This window comes from Pogona vitticeps, chromosome 5 (assembly GCF_051106095.1).
Source record: "Pogona vitticeps strain Pit_001003342236 chromosome 5, PviZW2.1, whole genome shotgun sequence".
In the NCBI taxonomy this organism is placed as follows: domain Eukaryota; kingdom Metazoa; phylum Chordata; class Lepidosauria; order Squamata; family Agamidae; genus Pogona; species Pogona vitticeps.
This window is the reverse complement of record NC_135787.1, coordinates 129,599,926-129,622,493: the sequence shown is the minus strand read 5'-3', so window position 1 is coordinate 129,622,493 and position 22,568 is coordinate 129,599,926. Positions and strand designations below refer to the sequence as shown.

The following is a 22,568-nucleotide window of genomic DNA, read 5'->3' as shown; positions in this document are numbered from 1 at the left end:
GTAATGCATGCTGCTGAATACCAGTTGCTGGGAGACATCCAGATGAACAGGCGGTTGCATATGGTGGCTGGCCACTGTAGGCAATTTGCTTTCAATAGGTAGAGCTTTTTCTGACTTTTTGGAGTCCTTCTGAGGTATTAAGGATTCCATTCAGAGATTATGCATGCATATAAGACAGACATATTGGCATGTTTCTGAAGGGAAGATATATTTTGCAAAAACAAAACCAAAGAAAGGAGAAAGAAGAGAGACACACAAAGAATAATGCACACTACACAAGCTTCATGGGAAACAGCAACACAGTCATAAAAAAGGAAAGATAAATTTTGAGCCTCTCTTTTGAATAATACAAGTGTAGTGTATGTGAAGTCCATCATTTGGTGGTATTACCAGAAGTAATAATTTCAGATGGAATAATTGAAAGACAAAGATATTAGACCTCAGATCTCCCACTCCAGAAATCACAAAAGCATGTATACACAGACAACAGTTGCATATATAGTGGGTGATATTGTAATCCTTTGGACACAGAGCCTGCAAAATGCCATAATACTAATGCTGCCCCAGTCTAAGGGATATGATTGGGCAACAGGAACATATTAACAGTTGTATTAATTACGAAGACCATCTGACCAAGTGCATTTAAGTTTCAGTCTTGATTATGTATCAATAATTTCCTGCCAAATGTTTTGACATTACAGCCAATTTTAAAATAAGTATAATATAATAAAACAAAGAAAATTTTATGACATAGATGATATGTATCTGGTCACAATGGGCAATGGACATCTACAAGCTTCCAAATATATGCAAACTGGAAGTTTCATTTTAGCTTATCATCTCTACCTGATATAAATGTTAAGAGTTGAATTCTGGCTAAAGAAACTAAGCTTCAAATGGACACATGGTTCTTAACAATTTATTTTTATGCCTTGTATTTATGATTTTTAAAAGATTATTGAAGCTGGTTTGATTTTTAATCCATGGATAACAAAAAGTATTCAAACGAGTCCTGTCAGTCATTCTGGGATAAATATCATGTACCTTAAGAGATGGAATCTGAAGAATTCACCTGTGATGATAAATTCACTCACTTCATCAATCTCTTACTTGCCATTTGTTCTTTTGCATCTGTTCACTGTTAAACATAATACAATAGGTCCAATCTGTTCTTTTATCAATCAGCTTATTAGAAGAATTAACTTAAGAGAGAGACAACATGATACTGTGCTGATTACTATGAAAAGATCAACACCCTGAAGAATTGAGGGTTGGTGGCAGTGAAGCCCATATAGCAGGACACTGATAAGTTATGCAAAGAAGGCTCGGCATCAAGCAATTAGTTGGGAGCAGACGTGGAGGTGCTTGCACAAATGAGCAAACTGCAGTTACTGTGACAAGTGTCTGGCTTCGTTGTTCTTTGAAAGGACATTAATGGGGTTGCAGGAGGCTAATAGAGAACAAAACCATGGCCAAAATCACTCCCTTAAACACATAAATGCTGTGTATTCCATGCACACAAATCAAACTGGCCAATGATTACCCCTTCCTCCTGGATGCTTGAAATGCCAAAATCACTGCTTAGAACTGAGTAAGATAAATTGGTACATGGTGTTGGCTCCCTAAATTTACGTTTTCCTTCTTTCTTCACTGTGTATAGTTTAATACAACAACCTAAGAATCTGGCATACAACAATGAATAATCACAGTTTTAATATTCATTCTGTGATTTTTACTTCTATTTAACTTCTATATATTTAATGACTACTTGATCTATTTGATTTCTGCCTGGGCTTTCTCTGCCCCCCTTTTGAACTCAAGGTGACTAATGATAACATTAATAAACAATTATGGTGGAAAAATGCAAATCAGATTAATTAAAATATTCCTTCACATCTTGGAAATCTTAGAAGATCCTTTCTGATATAAAAGGTTTTTTTTTTCAACCAAAGCTATTTCAAGCAGAGCAGTTTTCCTATTTTTCCTTCCCAGAAAAAGGCACTTGGGTAAAATAAAGTTTTCAGTTTAAAATGCTTAATACAGTGACTCTGGTCTCTTTTGCATAAGGCATTCAGAACAAAGTATCTGTGACTTCTATTAATTTTTTTGCCCTAATTCCCATAAGAGTATTAAGAAACACGGGCTAGCAGAACTCACTGAAACTGACAGATGATGTGTACTCAAATAAAAAAGGAATCTATTGGAAGGCATGTAGGACATTTTGAGAATGACTGCAAAAAATTATTCCTTTCTGAAATCAAACTAGTGCCATCAATAATTATTATCAATGCTGTGATTTTTTTAAAAAAATTTAAACAATGCCTTTTGTTTGCCTTCAATTTAGCTGATCTTAGGAATTCAGAAGAAAATAATGGGACCGATTGGTTGGTCCACGATGGTATTCATCCACAGAAGTAAAGTTACACTCATGGAAAAGCTCTTCCCTTTCAGGGAACAGAGCCTTTGGATTCAGCCCACTGTAAGACAGAACGCTTCAAAAACACAATACCTGTTTTCAATGCCAATCCACAGAGTCAATCTCACACAGTCGATCATGGGCAGAAAGGTAGAGCAGCTCTTTAGTCAAATTTATAAACTCCTTTGATCTCACTGCACCATTTTAGCCAAATAATGCATCCTATGTATTCCTTGAGAGGGTTGTGATGAGTATGGGCAAACTTTCTCATTCTCCCTGATTTTTTGAGTCTTGCTATGCCAAGATTTCTCTCAACATCAGGGAGATGTCTTGGTTTTCAACAAAAATATGACCTTGGCCCCTTTTTTTCTTTTATGATTTCCCTCCTATATTTTTGCCTATTCTTCTGTGTAGAAAACTATCAAACTATATGCAGCCATTGTAACAATCCAATGATTTTACTTTGCCCCTTTCTGGGTGAATCCTGTGCATGAAAGATGGTACTCTGCACAGACGTGCAACAATCCTGCATGGTTTGGCACTTCTTTGAGAAAAAAATTACAATGAAACTTCCAAGAAATCCTGCAAGATTCCCTGGGGGTGGGCAATTTGTAAAGAGAAATCTTGCTGTGAGAAGACTGATTTTCCCCCTCCCTTAGTTATTCTCCAAGAGGCTGCCAGATCCACATTTTTAGTCTTCTGAAAACAAGGGTTTAGGGAGTTGTCACAAAAAGATGAAGATATCTATCCCCTTGTCTAGCTTGAACATTGGGGATAGTTAGGCAGCATCTTGTTTTTTTGTTTTTAAACAAAAAGCATGCCTTTTTGTATTTTCAAAACAAAGATCTCTCTTTTTAAAAGGATAAATATAACCATACTTGCTAGATGATGAAACACATTTTAAAAAAGCAACAAAAAGCACTTTAATACTTTTGAAAAGTCACCTCTTTCCCAGTGAAGTAACATTTTCTTGAGCCTGATGGGGGGGAAATGGAAAAAGCATTACAATGCACCCTGATGTCAATCCTACGGCATTTTCTTTCTTTCTTTTTTGCACTGTGACCCGCACAGAAATAAAACAGAAAATGTTCATTTATATATATATGTATTTTTTTTTCCACATCAATGCTTGACAGCAGCCACCCGTTTTAAGAGAGAAATTGTCCCCCTCCTCCATTCATAGTTCACCCAGCTCCTGTAAGGGCATGTAATACTTCATTTTCTCCTGAAATATCTCTTTTGAAGTTTAAAAAAAAAGAGAGGAAAAAAGAAAGGCTAGGGTTGACTCTGCAAGACCCCTGTATTTATTCACACTTATTGTGCATGACTGTAGACTGGTAAATCATATTAGCGGCCTGTCTCCCCATCAAGCTGCTACTTGCTTTCCAGCCTGGGAAGGTTCAACAAATCAACAGGAGCACGGAAAACAGAACATCAGTCTAATCTAGTGTTTAAGGTGAAGTTTTCAAACCCAATCTAAGAAGATCTTTAGAGCAAGTAACAAGCTGAAGGGCTCAGAAGGTGGTATTGACAATGAAAGAGGGTTGAAATATTGAGAAGCGCAGCACTTGTGCATTTTTAATAACAAGAGGGTCAACAAGGACACAGCCCCCTCCGTGCCAATAGTTGCCACCGACTATGGAAATTGCCACACCAGGGCCATAAACGCTTTCAGTTCATCAGCTTTCTTAAACACCCTAAACCCCCTCGGTGGACCTTTAGTCTTGAATTAACAAACTAAAGCAATGAAAGAGGGTGCAGCCTGAATGGCTGGCATTGATCCCCAACTGTGTTCAGCACTGCTACAAGCACTGAAAAAACTCTCTCCATTGTCAATAGAAATTGACAAACCCTCCTCTCCTAAATAGTACAGCTGAGCCAGGCTGGATCCATGCAGCTGTAAAGGGCTCCACTCTCAGGGCCTGGGAGCATGAACAATGGAACAAGCATGAGCTCTTTGTCAGCCGCAGACTCGGCAATTTTCTAACAAGGATTAAAGTTGTTTCTCGGCAGTGCAAGTGAAAAGAGATTTAGCAACATACCGAGCTTTCTTCAAGGCAAGTTAAAGAGAAGTAGTTAAGGAATTTCATTATTCACCCGATAACTGGAAATACAAAACAAATAGATTCAATATTCACAATCTTTATCTCCCCATTCTCTCTCAAATGCGTTCCCCCGTCTATCAGATTTTGAGAGCAATTCAACTAAACTTAACACTTGTCTCTAGAAACCCCACAATCCAGACTTTAATTTTGATTTTAAAAGATGTAGTTGTTCACTACCTGGATTGGAGACTCAATATGTACTAAAGCCCTACAGCTCTGATATTCCTCTCTCTGAATCCCTAGACCACATAGGGGGTTTCTTAAGATTGCCTCTTCTGGCCACTGGTCACTGACAGAATGCAGTTGTTGATGAAGGAGGGTGGAGGTGGGGAATGGGAATTTTTATGCCTGAAAGAACAAAGTTGCATTTTTCCTTCTGACTGACAGCACAATTCTGCAAGTTCCAAAATGAACAGCAATAATTGCAGCAGCAGCAACAACAACAGTTCAATTTTAAAGATTATTGCATGATTAGGACCTGTTGTTGCAATGATTTGCTAGACTGTCTTCAGTTACATGAGTTAGTCTTGAGAAGGATGAAAACTCCCATTAAGATGGCAACAATTTAAGTCTGTATAGTATATCTTGTGAAACAAACAGCCTTTACATTTTAGATGCTGTTAACATTTCTCCCCCTGTGCTTGATTCAAAAGGTGAAAATGTAGCATCAGATTCTGATAGCAACCTGCTGAAAGATTCTGAAAGGGACTGTGTGTAATCATGTGAATAACAGAGAAATGAACTGATTCAAATGCAGGTGATGTAGAAAAATTAAACAATGCTTATCCAGTAGAGATTAAAACAGTTGGTTGAAAACATTCCTGTAACGCTAGCCAAACATTTCTGTCATATGCAACATTTCATATTGCATGAGACGCTGAGGAAAATAACATCAAATGCACAATATACTGAACCCCTCATTCCCTTATCGAAAGGGAAAGAACGCAAATAAATATGGCTTGCTTCACAGTATTGTATACTGTTTCATAATGAGAATGGTGAATGATAGAGGTAATAACAAATTATGCAGACACACCTCTGCATACTCAAGCTTCATTATCACCATGCATCACTTAGGTTTCTCTCACATATCTTGTGGCTCTTATCTTTAATCACCTTTGCATAATTAAAGAATGTTTTCATACATAAGTTCATAGGGAAAAATGATTTCTTTAAAAATCATTGCTTTGTTAATAAATTTTAGATACTGACTGAAAGATTATCTTTGCTAGTAAAAGGAAGAATTTTTTTTTGACAGGACATGCTTATGCCAAGACTTTCAGAAACTCATTTTAATGCTTGTGAATATATCAACAGTTTCCAAAATGGTTAAGTGTCGGCATCAAGTGATCATATATAGATTGGATGCTTTCCAATATGCATACATGGTTCAAAATTAATGGTCTGTTAAGCCCCCTACCCTTCCCCTGCGACTTCTTAATTGAAACCTTCTATTAACTGAAGACAATCTTCCATTACGGCCTGTGCCAACCCCCAATTATCGTCGATCATCTAATTTATAGTTTCTGGTCAACTGTCAATACACTTGAAATTAATATTACTTAAAAACACTGCCACTTTCTTCCCTTTTGTAATGATAAATCACAGCAACAAAACTCATTGCCTGCGTCAGAAGTAATTTTATATAATTATCCTGTCTGTTTCAAACTGCATTACTATTAGGACAGCATCTCTATCCACTCTGGGTTTGTTGGTGGGAGGATTTCCAACAGGAGACTAGCTTTTTACTCAGTTTATAATGTTCCTTAAAATTGTGGTTTGTAAATTATACAATTCAAATTGGATTTTACAAGACAGATGGGTCTCGGTATTGAAAGGAAGTGAAACCAGATTAGGAGGAATGAAAATCATGTACTTTTCTAAGGATCTCGACCCTTCTGCCCTTCAGGTTACTACGGTTCGAACCAATAACAATACTTCCTAGCCTAAGAGGCAAAGAATTGCTAGAAGTGGGATTTCTTTTTCCCAGCAGCTATTGGCGTGCAGGCAAGGGAGATGTTGCCTTGAGCCAAACTATGCTGACAGCTCTTTTCAGGCTAGTGGCATAGAGAGCTTGAGCTTTACCGCTCATTTGAAGTGTTCCCAACAATGTCCTTTTGTTTTATAATGAAAACATGTAACTGGGAGTCCACTATTACATTTGTATATTATTTATTAAAAATATGTTCTACGTGATGCGGAGCTCAAGAGGCGCTCCAATGGTGTATGGAGTTTCTATGGAGGGATGTTTGCTTATTGAAATGCAGTAGTTACCTCAACAGGTTGTGCTTTTATACAAATTCTGATGTGTTTATTGAAGTTCCCCAGTACAAGGGGGTTGCTTGATAAGAAACAGTTGTGTACTCTTCCCTTCCCTGGTCCAGTTCTTCCCCTTGTCCAATGATTATACTGAAACCAAGTGGTACATAGAGTTCCAGGAGAACATTTTATAGGGTCACTTTCCTTTGAGACAAGAGTGCACTGGAAACTTGAGGGGCCTTTTGTAGCAACCTACTTCTTTGAGCTCAACAGACAGCAAGAAGGCAGGCAGTACTAACAAAATCACTTTCAAATCATCAATAGTAGAAGACCTGAATGTGAAAACCAGAGCTTGGAAACTACATTTTTTTGGCCATGAATTCTGGAGTTGTGGTCCCAAAAAGTAATATTTCTATATGCTACTGAAAACTAACCTCTTTAGTCAATCCCACTATAAACACTTGGACTGGAGATGCTGAAATCTATGCCTGAAAAAAAAGAACAAAAATGACAATTTTTCAGTTGTTTAACCCATCTCCAAACTGGCTGATATGCTTAAAATATGTTTTGAGAGTGAGGCAAAATTCTTTTGGATGGAAGAGAGCAGGAATAATTACAGTATCTTTTTCTCCCCCTCCCTCCCTCCTGAAAGCCCTATTCAGATTTTGGTTAAGTTCAAAATGGCTGCCACCATTTACTGGTGCTGCCATTATAGAGCATAAGTGGTGAATAGCTTAGAAACACACAAAGTTTTGACAGAATGAACAGATCCAGCAGCTGATTTCATACATATTAAATAATCTGTTCAAAGAAAGGGCAGTGACTGAAGCCACTTGTTCAGCCACACAGCCAGCTGACTTACTAGGAAAGGGGTTACATCCAGATTTTCTTCTTCTGAAGGAAGGGGAACCAAAGATTAGCAACGGAATACTACTGTTGCCTATTCAAAAGTAAGCTTCTATAAAGTCAGTGTGACTTACTCCCAAGTAAATATGCTGAAGAATCAGTGAAATGATTCAGAAAAAAAATATGTGGAGAAAGCTGTGGAAAGAGGTGTTTTACAAAACTGTTTCTTCTTGAATTACTGGATCAATTTTACTAGTTTTTGAAGTTATTTCTTTTTAGGCCTACTGAAATCATTTTAAAATCTCCAGATTTAGAAATACAGCCTTTCCCCACTTAAGGCATAGAAGTCCAAGCTTTTTTATTCTAACATTCTATTCTAAAAACCCATGAATGGGATTTACAACAAAAAGGTAGTACTTTATGATAGTTATTCCGCTTGTTATAGTAAAGCTTAATTTTTCAATGAAATCCTTGCATATCCTTCCTAGGAAAATTATTATGTTGAAGCCAGAAATTAAGGCAAACTGAAGGAACCTGTTTAACGTATGGATGAAAATTTAAACTTATACAGTTTGTTTATTCTATGTACTTTTCCATACACATGACAGCTATAGCTTGGATTGAAACATAGACGCAGGTAGGAGGAAAATTACAGGAGACAAAGCTCCTTCCAGAGTTAAGGGTCTTCAATATTCTGTGTTAACATCAATGCCTACAACAAGAAGGGACTCACAGAAATAGCAGATGGAATTCCCTTTCTGCCACTCTTTGTACCTGAACTTTAGTGCCCTATCATATTCCACTGCTAGAGTTCCCTTGAGGAAAATGCTGCAAAGGTGCCATATTGTGTTGCCTTAAACTGTAGTTTTGTCACACAATCAGCCAACCACTTCATATGATGCAAGATTTTCAACCAGCACAGCTCACTGAAAGTAGAAGGCTACAATATGAAACACAATGCAAGACAGCTTCTTTTGCCTACATCGTTGTTGTTTTTCCATAAACAAAAGGACTGGAGTCAAATCTCCTTGGGCACAAAACCACATCAGCACCTGTTAAACCCTTCGTCTCTGAACATATTTGGTCTTTAATATACCAAGGCTTTAGTAAACAAACAGAGCTTAAAACTAGAGCAATTTAAAATTGATTTATTAAAAGTTGATTCGGCCTTTCCAGTCCAACATGACTGGTTCTCATATCCCTTCTCGTTCTCTTCCATCTTCTCTGATGGCGGAGTCAGGGTGTGCAAGAGCTATATTGCTGATAGCTGAGTGTGGTTCTTGTTGGAATTCTACTTTTCTGATCAACTGCTTCTGGTGCTTGCTACAAACTGCTGTCGTGCCAATATTTTCAATGCTGGCTTTTTCTTAAGATTTGCTTCTGTAGCCCAACCAGCCATCCCCTGTCAGAATCACATGTATCCAGTTTTTTCCTCCTCCTGCAGCCAGTGTTAATGGCTGCAGACTCAGAACAAACAAGATCCTGCTTTGCCTTGTGTTGCCACATCTCAAAAGAAGCAGATACCTGCATACTGAACTACCACCTTAAACAATCTAAGTATGTCCAGCTGAAAAAGCATTATACTGTATAAAGTTACTCTATTTTAATAAATGCAATGGTATCTCATAGTGTTTGAGGTTCCTTTCCTCAAACAGTATCTATACTACCAGTACTTATACTACCAGAACTATAGGCAAACTAAAGGCGATTTGCTATCTCCTCCTCTCCTAGAGCTTTCCATTCTCCTGCCTGACACCTCATCTATCTATTCTTCCTTTATTCTTAACAGGGTATGCTACACTGATGGGAGGCAGAACCAGTTCAGCTCAAACAAGCAAACAAACAAAAACCTCTTTCTCCATTGCTCAATATTAATAGTCTGAGCCTGGATTTAGTGATATGCTTGCCTTATATGCAGCTGGACTGATGGAAGCTGCCCCTCCATGCATTCTTGGCAGCAAGAGACTCTATTGAGTGGTAGGCTAGGCTATGGTGTATGCTGATTAAGGTAAAGGTTCCCCTTGACATTTAGTCCAGTCGTGTCTGACTCTAGGGCATGGTGCTCATCCCTGTTTCCAAGCCATAGACCCAGTGTTTGTCCAAAGACAGTTTCCTTCCAACCAAGGTGGTACCCATTTATCTACTTGCATTTTTACATGCTTTCAAACTGCTAGGTTGGCAAGAGGTATGCTGATTTACCTGCTCCCTATAGTAGAGATTCTGCTGAATGACATGCTGCAGTACACGTGTACGTGTGTGTGTGTGTGTGTGTGTGTGTGTGTGTGTGAGAGAGAGAGAGAGAGAGAGAGAGAGAGAGTGAGTGAGAGAGAGAGAGAGAGGCAGAATAGTGTTGGGGATTTTCACAAGAAGTGGGTGGAAGTATCTTCTATCAGTTGAATTTCACACACAGAAGTGCCTCTAGCTGACTTTTGGCTAGTCCACCTCTTCACATGAAAGCCTACCTCATTCGACATAGTTCTCTGAATCTTGGTAGAGTGTTTGCAGGGGCTGAAAGGAGACTTGCCTTTAAAATGATTTAAAATGAAAAGATGGATGATTCCAAACACTACTAAACAAGAGATCTAGCTTTCAGTTGTTAATTCATTTTCAGTAGAGAAAAAAGTGAACAAACAGTGGGAAAACACAGAATGGCGATAAACAAAAAAGGAAAATATCTGGACCCTCTACAAAATTCTGTGAATCAGGCAAAGTGATAGCAGAATGAAGGTTTTGTCTGGAAGCATCTTCTGTATAGACACTGTGGAAGAAAATCATTATCTTTTGAAGGTCTATAATTTCAGTGACTTTTTAACATGAAAATGCTGCTGCTGTGAATATTGGTACATTTTTGAAAAGCTACATTAACACACATGTGCATGTGAACATATACACTGAGGAAAAGGTACTAGAAGTACCTAATTCATTTCAGAAACTGTGAGCTTCTCCTGCTGATTAAATGTGTGTATATTTACAGTACATGAAGAAATCAATAAACCCTAGATGGTGCCTGTGCCTGGCACTTCATGGTGGAAAAAATATGACCTAAGACTATCCAAATGGTAGAGATCCTATTGATTTTTCCTCACTGCATAGAATGAGAAGGCTGCAGGTCCAGTTAACACTCTCCAACAGTTTCACCTACAGTTTCAGAGCTATTACAGCTGGATATATCCCATTGATCTCAGTAAGGTGCTATACCATTTTTGAAGCCATCTAGATAAAAAAAAATCCATAATTATGAACTACACTGATTCTGTGGTTAGCTTTAATGACATAGGGCATTGGGGCCTTTTCAATTAATGCTTTCAGTTTAATGCTAAAATTGAATTATAAGGCCACATTGGCTTGTCAATTTAGCAGAATTCTTCAAAACATATATTTTGATCATAATGGAGCCTTCCCATAAAAAACTGCAAAAGTGTTTAAAATCTAAAAATTTAAAACTTTGTATTTCAATCTCTATTTTAATTGTGTGATTTTATGTAGTTTTATTTTATAACATCAAGTAATGTCATAAAGTCACAAAAAAGATTAACACATTAACGTGAATTATAGGTCAAAATTGTATTGCTTAGTACAGTAAATGGCACTAGAGTAGGTCTGCTGAATCAATGGAGATTTGGTGGGTCAAATCCTCCATAAATTCAATTGATTCAAATGGGCCTATTTTAATTCCAACTCATTTTAGCCTGGTACACTGCAGTTAGAATAAGCTCATTTGAATCAATGGAACTTATGGAGGAGTTGACTGACCAAATCTCCATTGATTCAGTGAGTCTGCTTTAGTGCCATTTACTTAAGAAAAAGATTTTGGCCACAGAATGATATTATGAAATGTATTTTAATGGGATATTTCAAACTAAAAATTTCTGTAAAGTCTTTTGAACTATATTTTCCCCACAAATAGTTGAAAAGTGCCACAGAAGAAAAATAAAAAGATTTAATTATTTATATGTTGCCTTTATCTCCACAGGGGATAGAAGGTGGTTCTCAACAATTAAAACTATGCAATAACCACAGATTTAAAAATGCCACACTATACTAAAGAAGATGAAACACTTATCAGTTTAAAGATCCCTATTTAAACAGTTTTTAAAACATTTAAAAAACATTTAAAATGATCACATTTCCTGGATATTTTCAAAATGCTATTCAGTGTTATTTATTCTGCAGTTATTATGTCATTTGAAAATTAGCACTGTAGGACTAAATGAGGTGGGATTATAACTTTACCGGACAAGTTCTGCATGACAGAAATAGCTGCTCTTCTGTTTAAAAAGATGCATATTATATTTCAATCATAGCAGGGAATGTTTTTTTAAAGTACCGGTAGTTACTCTTTTAAAAAAGTACTTAATTAGCAGTACATGTTGCTTGCAGTTTAAACAGTGACATACTGTATTCATACTAATGTACTATTTTTTTAAAAGCACACATGTAAAAAGCACAAAAATGGCTACATCCAGGAAATGATCCCTGCCAAGCAACTTTTTAGAAATAAAGAGTAAGTATCAGCAGTTACACTTAAAAATAAACCCAGTGTCATCTATTAATATACTCTTTCACAAATGGAATGTCATTATGCTCTTGTTATCACAAGATAGCACATTACAGCTGATGTTACTTATAATACATTACTTTCAAGCTCTTAACTTACTAATGTCTTTTCTTCCATTTGGAGGGATTTTATTCTTGAGGCGTAAGGGAGCAAATGACATGATTAGGCTGGAGAAGAGGAAGTAGTACAATTCATTCTAAAGCTACAGCCTGCTGATTAAATTATGAGTCAAGTGGGATGGCTGCTCACCTAAGATTTTCTCATGTGTTCTTGGCATGACAGCCGAGTCCTTGAAAACTAGCTTAAATAAAAAAGATCTTAGAATAAAGAGTAAGAGGGAGGAAAATAAGAGCATCCTCTTAAGTGTTGCATATTCATGGCTCATTTCCTGAATGAGGCTAGAAAAGATTCTTACAGATGTGATCTACAGTAGGACCTCAGTATCTGCAGGGGATCAACTCCAAGCCCCCCCCCCTGCAGATGCTGAAAACCAATGGATAATAGTGAATCAGAGAGAAAGAGAGAAGAGAGAAGGAGAAGTCTCTGTCTTCCTGTAGCAGTCAGTTTTGGTAATACATGTTGGAAACACACATATACGGAGAGCAAGCGAGAGCGAGAGAGCTAGTGATTCAGAAATTAGTACACTTAATAAAACAAGTGGAGTCTGAAACAAAATATTGTACTGTAGAACACTTCAGTTCAGGATTGGAGCCACCTAAGCCAACCATTATGCTCTCTTCCAGGATGTTCCCTTCCATTCTCCACATCTCCTTCTAGTCTGACAGCTTTTCTAGGTTCAGCAGCAGAGCATGCTCAGTCCTCAAAGGGTTGTTCTCGTGTTCCCTCTATCTTTAAGACCCCACCCAAATATATATATTCTCTCTCTCTCTCTCTCTCTCTCTCTCTCTCTCTCGGTATCTTGAGCTCCCCCAAGTCTGCTGATACGTCGTTGTTGTGTGTAGACTGTGCCACTTTAGCTCTTAAGGATTCACATTTGTTGAATAAGCTCATTATCAATAGTATGTGGTATAAAATACAGATTCAAACCTTCAAGAGACTGCACACTAAAATCTATGTGAACTGAGCCATCACAAGCCTTAAAGCATGTTCTAGTAGAGAGAAACTGTACTTACAGGATATGGAACACTGACTATCATGGTGAAATTAATTAATTAATTTTAATTTAATTTAATTTAATTTAGATCAATTGCGTTTGTCAGAGACAGGTGGGCAGGCAGGGAATGACAAAGTTCCTAGAAACTTTTAGCTATATCTTGTGCTGCAACATTTTGGGACAGTACTAGTCTTTACATGATGCTTACAAGTTCATTCTCTTACACATTTGAGGAAGAAAGTTCATTGAAAGAGAGAGAGATAAAATGTTGTTCTTTCATGTGTAGATATATAGATAAATATAGATACTGTACAGAGATGGCAAGGTGCATCTTTGTTGAACTATTAGGCACATGAGCAAGATACACTCTAGCTGCAGCTCATCTGTTAACAGTCAATAGCTGCAGCACATTATGTAAGCCTTACATGAACAGCAATAGGTGTCTGGGCATAATCTGTGTGTGCACATGTATATTTGTAAGCTAAACTGAATGTTCATGTCAACTAGAATAAATTGACAGATCAATAGGACTTGCATAAGAGGTAAATTAAGAATTCACTTAGTAGCTGGGACCAGCAATGGAATTTGGTCTACATACATACTGTATACTGTATATGTAGCCATACATACAGGAAAAAGATGAAATAACTGAGACATCAGTCTACCAAGTACTGTGGCTCTACAGTACTTATTTTAATAAGGCTTCCAATGAACCAGCATAACCTCCACTGAGATGAAAGTGGATTGCCACCAGTAGTGTTTGGTGGATTGTACTTTTGTGTCTGTGCACGTGTGCGCATATGTATGAGGTGCCTTCTCACACAACAGTCTACTAAACATATTTGAACATTAACAAGTTTTGCTCTTTCATGCACTATGGGGTAACCTGATACTACAAAGGCTGGTAAAAGAAGGTCATTATTCTCTTTCCTCCCCTGAAGGAGAAAACTGCGGATCGATTACTGAGTTACAGGGTTTTCCGATGGCCGTGATAGTCTTAAAAAAATAAAATAAAAATTTAGGCACAATTAAAGCCCAGTTAAAGCTCAGAAGAGATGAAAAGAGTATCAGTAAATCTGAGCACTGCTCAGCTTTTGAATTGTTTTTCTCCTTCTCAGTTCTTTTAAATTGCTTTCTATGGCAGGAACATTTTTCTTAATTAGTCACAGCTAATTAGTGTGCTGGCATAGACAAGTAATCAGAAATGTCAGAGCTGCAAGGCTACATCTCCCTAATCCTTTGATAATAATTTAGCCTCCTGGGAGGGCCTCAAGCTGCGGTAAGTAGTAGTTGACAATAAGGCAAAATTAGGTGGGCAGCAGACCATTAGGATAGAAAAATAAAAAGCACTACCAAGTCCTGCTGAGCACCATCAGGCAACTAACTACATTGCCAGATGAGGTGCCTGTTTAAGCCTGTGTTGTTAATTAGCTGATTCTACCAGGCCTTCCACATATGTCCAGGTGCATCAGGCACACACATACACACACACATTTAATTTTTTTAAAAGCCTATTTCTGAGTTTGTGCCAAATGACAGTTATGTTCTTACTCAGGTTTTTGAAATGTGATAGCAGGAATCCACATATTTCTTAAAGATTATTTCACTTATCAAAGAAACAAGCGGTTCAACGTGCTACAATGCACTGTTCTGTGGAGTGTCTCTAGGGAATTAGGTATGCTTCTTTCAAATTTCCTAGATTTCCATTCTCACACCGGTTTGAGAATCAAGAATATGACTTCTAAGAGCTGTCCACCCAGTCTCAACTTGCTGGGGCTGTCCTGGTGTATAACTTGAGATCAAAAGGATAACTTTTGTCAAAGCCCAAACCCATAAATAACATAGAAAATGAGGAAGATAGGCTGAAACTAACTTGACAGACTGTAACTGGAGAATAAGCTACTTTGAAAAATTGAAGTGTGTATCTTGAAAGAGAGAGAGAGAGACAGAAAGAAACAGCCACTGTCCAAACCACTCCAATAAATGTGAAATGCAATGAGTTTGTAAAACAGAGTCTTAAAAAAAGAGGATGCAACAAGTAGAGAAACACCATTAAAATTATAGGCCTGTTCTCAAAAATATACTCAATGATAGTGGTTTGGACAGTGGTTGTTTCTTTCTGTCTCTCTCTCTTTCAAGTTCTGAAACCTGGGTGCATATATATATAAATAAAATAGGTTTAATTCTCTGTAGTTACCAAGCTAACTCAATAGCACTATGTGGGCAATAGGCTGAATATGCTTCGCAGGGTCCTGTGAAGCTAGCCACTCAGCTACTCAGATGTGGGATGGAATACAGAAGTATCTATAACATACCTTATGAATCATAACTAAAAAAATCGATGTTTGTAACTTGTCATCATGTTACAACTGCAGAACAACTACCATATTTTTCTGTTTATAAGATGACTCAATGTATAAGACAACCCACCCTTTTCTAACCCCAAATTAGAAAATTCGATCCCTGATTTTCCCTTCCTTTTGCTAAGCCATGGAACTTAGTAAAAGGAAGGGAAAAGCAGGGACCAAAGGGCTCCCTTTGAACACTGCTTTTCCTTGCCTTTTGCAAAGCCATGAGCTTAGCAAAAAGGAAGGGAAGGCTCCCTTTGGGTAAAGGCTGCACGATCGCAGCCCTTTGATCCTGAAGCCCTTTCATGGCTGCTAAAGGGCTGCGATTGTGCAGCCCTTTCACGGCTGCATTGCCCACTTCCTCAGCCTCGCATGGCTTAGGAAGTGGATAAAGCAGCCATGAAAGGGCTTCAAGATCGAAGAGCTGCAATCGTGCAGCCCTTTCATGGCTGCTTTACCTGAAGGGAGCTTTCCCTTCCTTTTTGCTAAGCCCCATGGCTTCACAAAAGGCAGGGAAAAGCGGCTGCCTTCCATGTATAAAATGATCCTCAATTCTTTGTCAAATTATTTAAGGAAAAAGTGTCGTTTATACACAGAAAGATACGGTACTCCTATTTCTTCCAACAAGCCTAACGTGTATCACTGAATTGCTGTTGCGCAGCCCCTTTGATGACAACAAGGAGCCACAAGTGGTAAATACTATTAGCATTTGATTCAGATTGCTGTTATGCCCCAAATCATGTGGCCATCTGTTTCTTTGGAATGAAAAAATAAACATTAAAATGCACATCAAGTGTGGTGATGACCATGTCAAGAGGGTTGTTAACATGTGAATGTCTCCAGCAGGAAAACATTGCTTGAACTACAAAACAAAGGTCCTAGAACGCTGAAATGAGTAAACGCACATAATACGCATTAGTTGCTGCAGTCCTCAGAAGTCAATGTATTCTGCAAGCTTAATTCCTAGGTCACACAGTGCTCAAACTGTCTCCCTCCCTGTGAGGCTATTAAATAAACTTGGGCAGACATTTAGCATCCAGAGTTAATACTATGTTGCCCAGGCTTGGTAGATAGATGTGGAGTCTACAAGTAAGCTGGCTAAAGCTGATTGTTTTTAAAAAGTATGTTAGAGGTGACCACATATCTTACTTTGCAGGGTAAACTCCTGTGTTTAAAGCTATCCTCTATACCAGTGGTTCCCAACTGTGGGTTCCCCAGATGTTCTTGCACTATAGCTCTCAGAAATCCTGGCCAGCACAGCTAGTGGTGAAGGCTTCTGGGAGTTTTAGTCCAAGTACAACTGGGGATGGAAGGTCGGGAACCACTGGTCTATACGATGTCCAAGAAAGGAAAGGAGGGACCTGGAAGTTGCACACCAACAGCTAGCACCTGAACAGCAGACTGAGCAAGCAGACTGTTGGCCTGGTTACAGTTCTTACAAGTGGAGGTGAGAGGTAAAGTGGTGCCTCGCAAGACAAATGCCTCGCAGGACAAAAAACTCGCAAGACTTCGCAAGACAAATGTTTTCCGTTTTTTGTTCCTGCCTCATGTTTGCTGATTTTTAAATGTTTTTCTATGATGTTTAAAAAGTTAAAGTTTTTTGATTGAAAATTTTAAAATCATCTGCACAGTATGTATGGCTTTAAAGAGCACTTAACAAACCCTTAGTAAACCAAATTTGACTTTGTTCTGACTTTTTTTACCCAGCTGTCAAACCTACAGTTCAATGCATTTCTATGGGGGGGGGGAAATTCACCAAAAACTAACGAAGACTCAGAACAAAGCCAAATTAAGTTTGCAAAGGTTTTACAGGGTGCACTAACGATTTCAAGCATTTTAAACAGTTTTTGAACATTTTAAGACACAAAATAGCGAAAACGGACATCACTAAGCGAAACAGGGGGACCTAAACTGTCATCGCTAAGCGAAGCAAGGTCCTGAACATTGCTATGCGAAATTTCCCCATAGGAAACATCGCTAAACAGAGTGCAAGATCGCTCCAAAAACCTCATTGCTAAGCGAATACATTGTTAAACGAGGCAATCACTAAGCGAGGCACCACTGTAGTTTTGTACACTCTTTCAAAAAAGCACCAGATTCACACCAGTTCCATACTAATGCCTAGTAATGATTTTCAGATGTATAGGCACACAATACTGCAAGTGTGTGTGCATGGTATAAAACACAATGGCTGAAAGTCAGTAGTAATTTGCAGCTAGAGCAGGTCCTTTGAATCTGTGGTTGAATCTACACTTACATGAATTCCATTGATTTTTACAAATTTTCAGTCATAAGCCTCTACAGTTTCTACAGTAACAAAAAGGAACTAGGCTACCACACCTCCAGCACTAGGATGCACTTTTTAAAACAAGCTACAGAGGCCTTCAGGAAGAGATCATGCAAGTCATCAATGTTGCATCTTGCACAGAGGTTTCTAGTTTGTAATTTTGTTTGACAGTTTTCCCTCAGGCATTATCCCCACCAGAGGTGTCCCCTCCCCGAAGTTGGATATTTATATGGAACTGATTTCAGTCCAACAAGAATTGGTTACAATGGATTCAGGCATGGCACAGCAAAACTTTCAAGTAACGTTCACATAAGACTATATTTTTGGTCATGACTTCTTATCACAACATGATAGTGGTACTCAATTAAGATTTCTGATATCTGACTTTAAATAATTTATTTTCAAACCTAACATTCTAAGCTTTGGAGCTAATGTTAGACTTTGCCCCAGGTTTTCCATGCTTAAGGTGAGTATGTGTATTATACATGAATTACATCTGTCATCTTCATCTAAATATCATTCAATGCCTTTTATATTTGAAATAACTATTACTTTAAGCACTGAAACACAGAGATAAACTGGGACTTGCCAGTATTTGTATTACACAGAGGCTGTCAGCAATTAAAAGTATTACGACTCTTCAGCACTTGTATAACCTTACAAATGCCTGTATATGACTAATGGCATCATCAGCTGTGGGGCTTTTGTTTCCAATTCCTTTCAAAGGTCCCAAGCTTCTCTTTGGTTCCTTATGTTGTGGGAAAGTCTGGAAGAGGGGACTAGGGGATGGCGGGAAGTCTTTAACTTCCAAAAATCACTGCCTTCAGTCTTTAATTAATTAAAGACTTTCCTTGTGTCCCACAGTCCGTCATGGCTTTCCTATTATGAAAGGCTCCCAAGGGAGCTTCAGGACCTTTGGGAAATATCAGAGAATGTTAAACATGAAAGGGACCTTCAGCTCTTCATAGTTTACACCAGGGATATGAATGTTATAACCTTACTCTCTGAAAGAAACTGAGGGGAAAAAGTAATTCTCTTTTCCTCCTAGTAAAATTTCTGTGATTTTTTTTTTCTGCCAAGAAAACTTATGGGATATATTGGACATTTCATGGTTATTTTTTCCTGGAATAATTTCCAAGCTGCACAGCTACAATATCTGCCGAGAATGGCGTATTTCCTATGCAGGATTCATAAGGACAGCCAGAAGAAACACAAAGGTGTACAGTCAACCCTCAACTTACAAACGGTCCTAGTTACAAACATTTCGACTTACAAACCACTCTGATAGAAAAATATTGACTCAATTTGCAAACTTTGATTCGAGTTATGAACCGAAAAAATGTGTGGGAGGTGGGGAAAGTGCGAAATTTGAACTTTTAGTTAACCGTTGGCCAGTGAAGAGGGTGCCTGTCTGATTCCTCGCTCTTTCCAGCGTTTTGAGAGTGGATTTGGAGACAGTCTTCAGACTGCCTGGTACTGCCTGGTATAGTGCTGTATGGACTGTATTTTTATTTTTTGGCTTTTTTAAATTTTTGTTTAGATTTTTAAAAGGCGTTCCCTCCCTCCTTTGCTTCCCCCTTTTTTCCCAAAAGGTGCTGGTCTTGGCTTGTCTTGATTGTGAAGTTGCTTTTCAAGGTGATCTGTTGCCTGAAAGGTGCTTGGTTTTTCCCAGAAGGTGCTTGTCTTGGCTGAAAAGGTGCTTTTCAAGGTGTTCTATTGAAAAGGTGTCTGTTCCCTCCTTCCCTCCCTTTTTTCTTTCCTTTTTTTTAAACCTAAGTTATCTTAGGTTAAAAAGAAAAAAAACGAAAAAAATTCTGCCCCTAATGGTAGGAACGGATTAACCAGCTTTGCATTAGTTCCTATGGGAACTAATGATTTGAGTTACAAACTGCCCCTCGACCTAAGAACCAAAAACAGCCGGAACAGATTATTTGGTTTTCAATGCATTTCTATGGGAAATGCTGATTCGACTTACAAACTTTGCGACTTACAAACTTCCTTCCGGAACGGATTAAGTTTGTAAGTCGAGGGTTGACTGTCTAGGATTGTTACAATTCCTGTACATAATGACATGTTTCTTGTTAAGGATTCAGCGGTAGTAGCATTAGACTGCACAGAATTTGGCAATTTCCTATGCAGAGCCATAGTTGAAAAGGGCAGGGGAGGGTCTTACGTTGGTGGGAATCCAAGAAATATGACTGATGCAGTGTGAAGTTTCAGCAAGGCATCATAGCATGGTAAAACTCAGAATATTACAGAGGATGGGAAATTTTGTGAGCACTTTACACATCCCTAGATAGCCTATGCCCCTGTTCAATGCAGCATCTATTATGCTGGATGCAATCAGAGCTATCAGATGGCTGGTCAGCTTCAGCAAAGGGGAGCACACCATCTTCTGAGGCACTATGTTCCATTATTGACAATTCTCATTATTAGGAAGTTTCTCCATGATTTCTACCCAAGTAACTCCTGCAATTTCTACCCATTGCTTCTAGTTTTGTCCTTGGGAACAGCAGAGAACAAGTAAGTTCCATCTTCTTCATGAGACTCCTTCAACTTTCTGAAGGTAATTATCATGTTTCCACTAAATCTGTCCTTCCCAAGGGTTATAGTCTTGTTTTGTAAATCTAAGTTATTGGGCTATCCACAAGGATGTCATTAAAAAGAACAAAAAAGATGGGGAGGAGAACACACAGGATTGAAGCATATGTGAATGGATGCACAACCATCTCTTTCTCAAACTGCCATTTTCTCATCTTTCCACCACATATATTACTTTCCTATACATTACATAAATGTCAGTGTGCCAAATCTATATATAATCTTAAAAAAACCTCAGAAGCATTATTATTTCAGAAAACAGTGTGTATATGGATCAGAAAGCATGTTTTCCAGAGAAATAACATTTTTAATGAGCAGCATTCACCTTTGCCACATGACCAGGTTAACAGTAGTTAATTTTGTGTTTTAAAAAATCCTTCAGATACTTCATCATTTCATTTAATAAGCCTAATGCCAATTAAAGCTACACAGAACAGGTAGAAATTAGCACATTATTAACATTTACCAAAGGGATGCAAATCTATGTTTAACCAGTGAGAGATAGCTTTGTAAAAAAGCCCTAACAAAAATCACCACTGAGAACATACTTTTACTATATGAAAATATAGATACAGCATGTTTTAGACCTGGTTAAAGCAATCAGACACAGCTTCATAATCTTGACTGTATAGGCCAAAGATTGCAATGAAAGAGTTGTTTTTATGATTTATAATTAAGAGTACTGTATTTACCACACTTTAAAACTGTCTTTCATTCTTCCAGATAGTATGGCAGTCTACAAGTACAAATAGAACAATAAAATGATACTGCAGTAAAAAGAATCAAAACCACAGCATCCTGAAGAACACAATAACAGTAACAAGTGCAGTGGACAAAGCAAGAAAAACTTACAAAATTGTCTTTATAAACAAAAGACTTTCAAATAAAGCTGAGTTAATTGGACTGTTGGTGTCAGTTGCATAGTCGTAGGAATGGTATTTCATAATTGGGGATGTCACTAGCAAGAAGGTTCTCTCACTTGTTCACACACAGTATGTGTGGGTGTTCTTGAAGAACACTGTTCTCTGATAATCTTAAATGATAGGTAGGTTAGTACAAAGGGACATACTCTGGGATATTTGGATCCCAAGTCATTTAGGGCTTCAAAGATGAGCATTAATAATTTGAAATGGGCTCAGAAGCAAACGGGTAGATGCTGCAGTTCCTTCAGGGATATCTCTGAGAAATTCTCCAAAAATTTCATAGAGGTGAGGCACATCTGTAGCATAGCTTTCTTCCATTCCCCCCTATCGGTAGTGATGCCTCCTTTGTGCATGTATGTATCCAACAGAATTTTGGCAAATGTCCTTTCTGAAATTTTGGCTCAGTACGTGGTGTCATGCTTCAAAGTTTAGCATGCTTTACAGGCCCTCCTAAATGCCACATTTTGCAAAAGTCATCAGAGATACATTTTGTCTCTACTGGAAATGCTTATAAAGTTCCTTCCCTGCATATCCTGAAATTGGGTACAGTGTTGTACCCAATTTCAAGAAAGAAAGAAAAAGCAAAGCTAATGCTGTACATATAATTTGTCCTTCAGTATCCCCGGCCTTTTTATTTTCCCATGTTAAAAGTTTAATTTTTTTGATCTCATACTTGGTGTCCCTTAAAATGTCATTGGATTATATTTTTGAGCTTATTGCAACACATCAAGTGGTTGAAGGTACAATGTTTATTTTTTCTTTCTATTATATAAATCTCTTCTCTATTTTGTTGCTCCTGTGGCTGCCCACATTTCCTAATTTGAAACAGGCCTCTGGAAGTGGTTACCACATATTTCTCCCTGAGCTTTAAGGAGTGTATATGTGTATGTGTGCGTGGGAAATGCCAACTGCCAGACAGAAGACTCTACAGTGAAGGACAAGACATACATACATATTCCTTAGCTGTCTCATAAATAAGGTAAGCAAAAGAATCCTGAACCTTTCCCACAAGAATTTCTCAAAATTTCTTCTCCTATAAAATTCTTTGTGATGGGATTTTTCCCCTATTAGACTGAATGTGAATGGCTGATATCCTCGTGGGAGAAATGTT

At 38.0% G+C, this 22,568-nt stretch overlaps 1 protein-coding gene and 1 long non-coding RNA gene across 13 annotated transcripts in view; one reads left to right on the top strand and one right to left on the bottom strand.

Annotated features, from left to right (window-relative positions):
* The window catches only part of CADPS2 (calcium dependent secretion activator 2), a 371,478-nt gene that overhangs the window by 5,175 nt on the left and 343,735 nt on the right, over positions 1 to 22,568 (bottom strand). For 3 of the 12 annotated variants that reach the window (XR_012087419.2, XR_012087420.2, XR_012087421.2), the window contains one exon: positions 7,215 to 7,268. The exons of the other annotated variants lie outside the window; for them this stretch is intronic. The gene's annotated coding sequence lies outside the window, so the exon portion shown is untranslated. The remainder of the gene's footprint in view (positions 1 to 7,214; positions 7,269 to 22,568) is intronic. 12 annotated transcript variants of the gene reach the window in all.
* On the top strand, positions 20,427 to 21,313 carry LOC144583270 (uncharacterized). The gene is made up of 2 exons (XR_013536973.1): positions 20,427 to 20,499; positions 21,258 to 21,313. It is a non-coding gene; the product is annotated as an uncharacterized LOC144583270 (long non-coding RNA).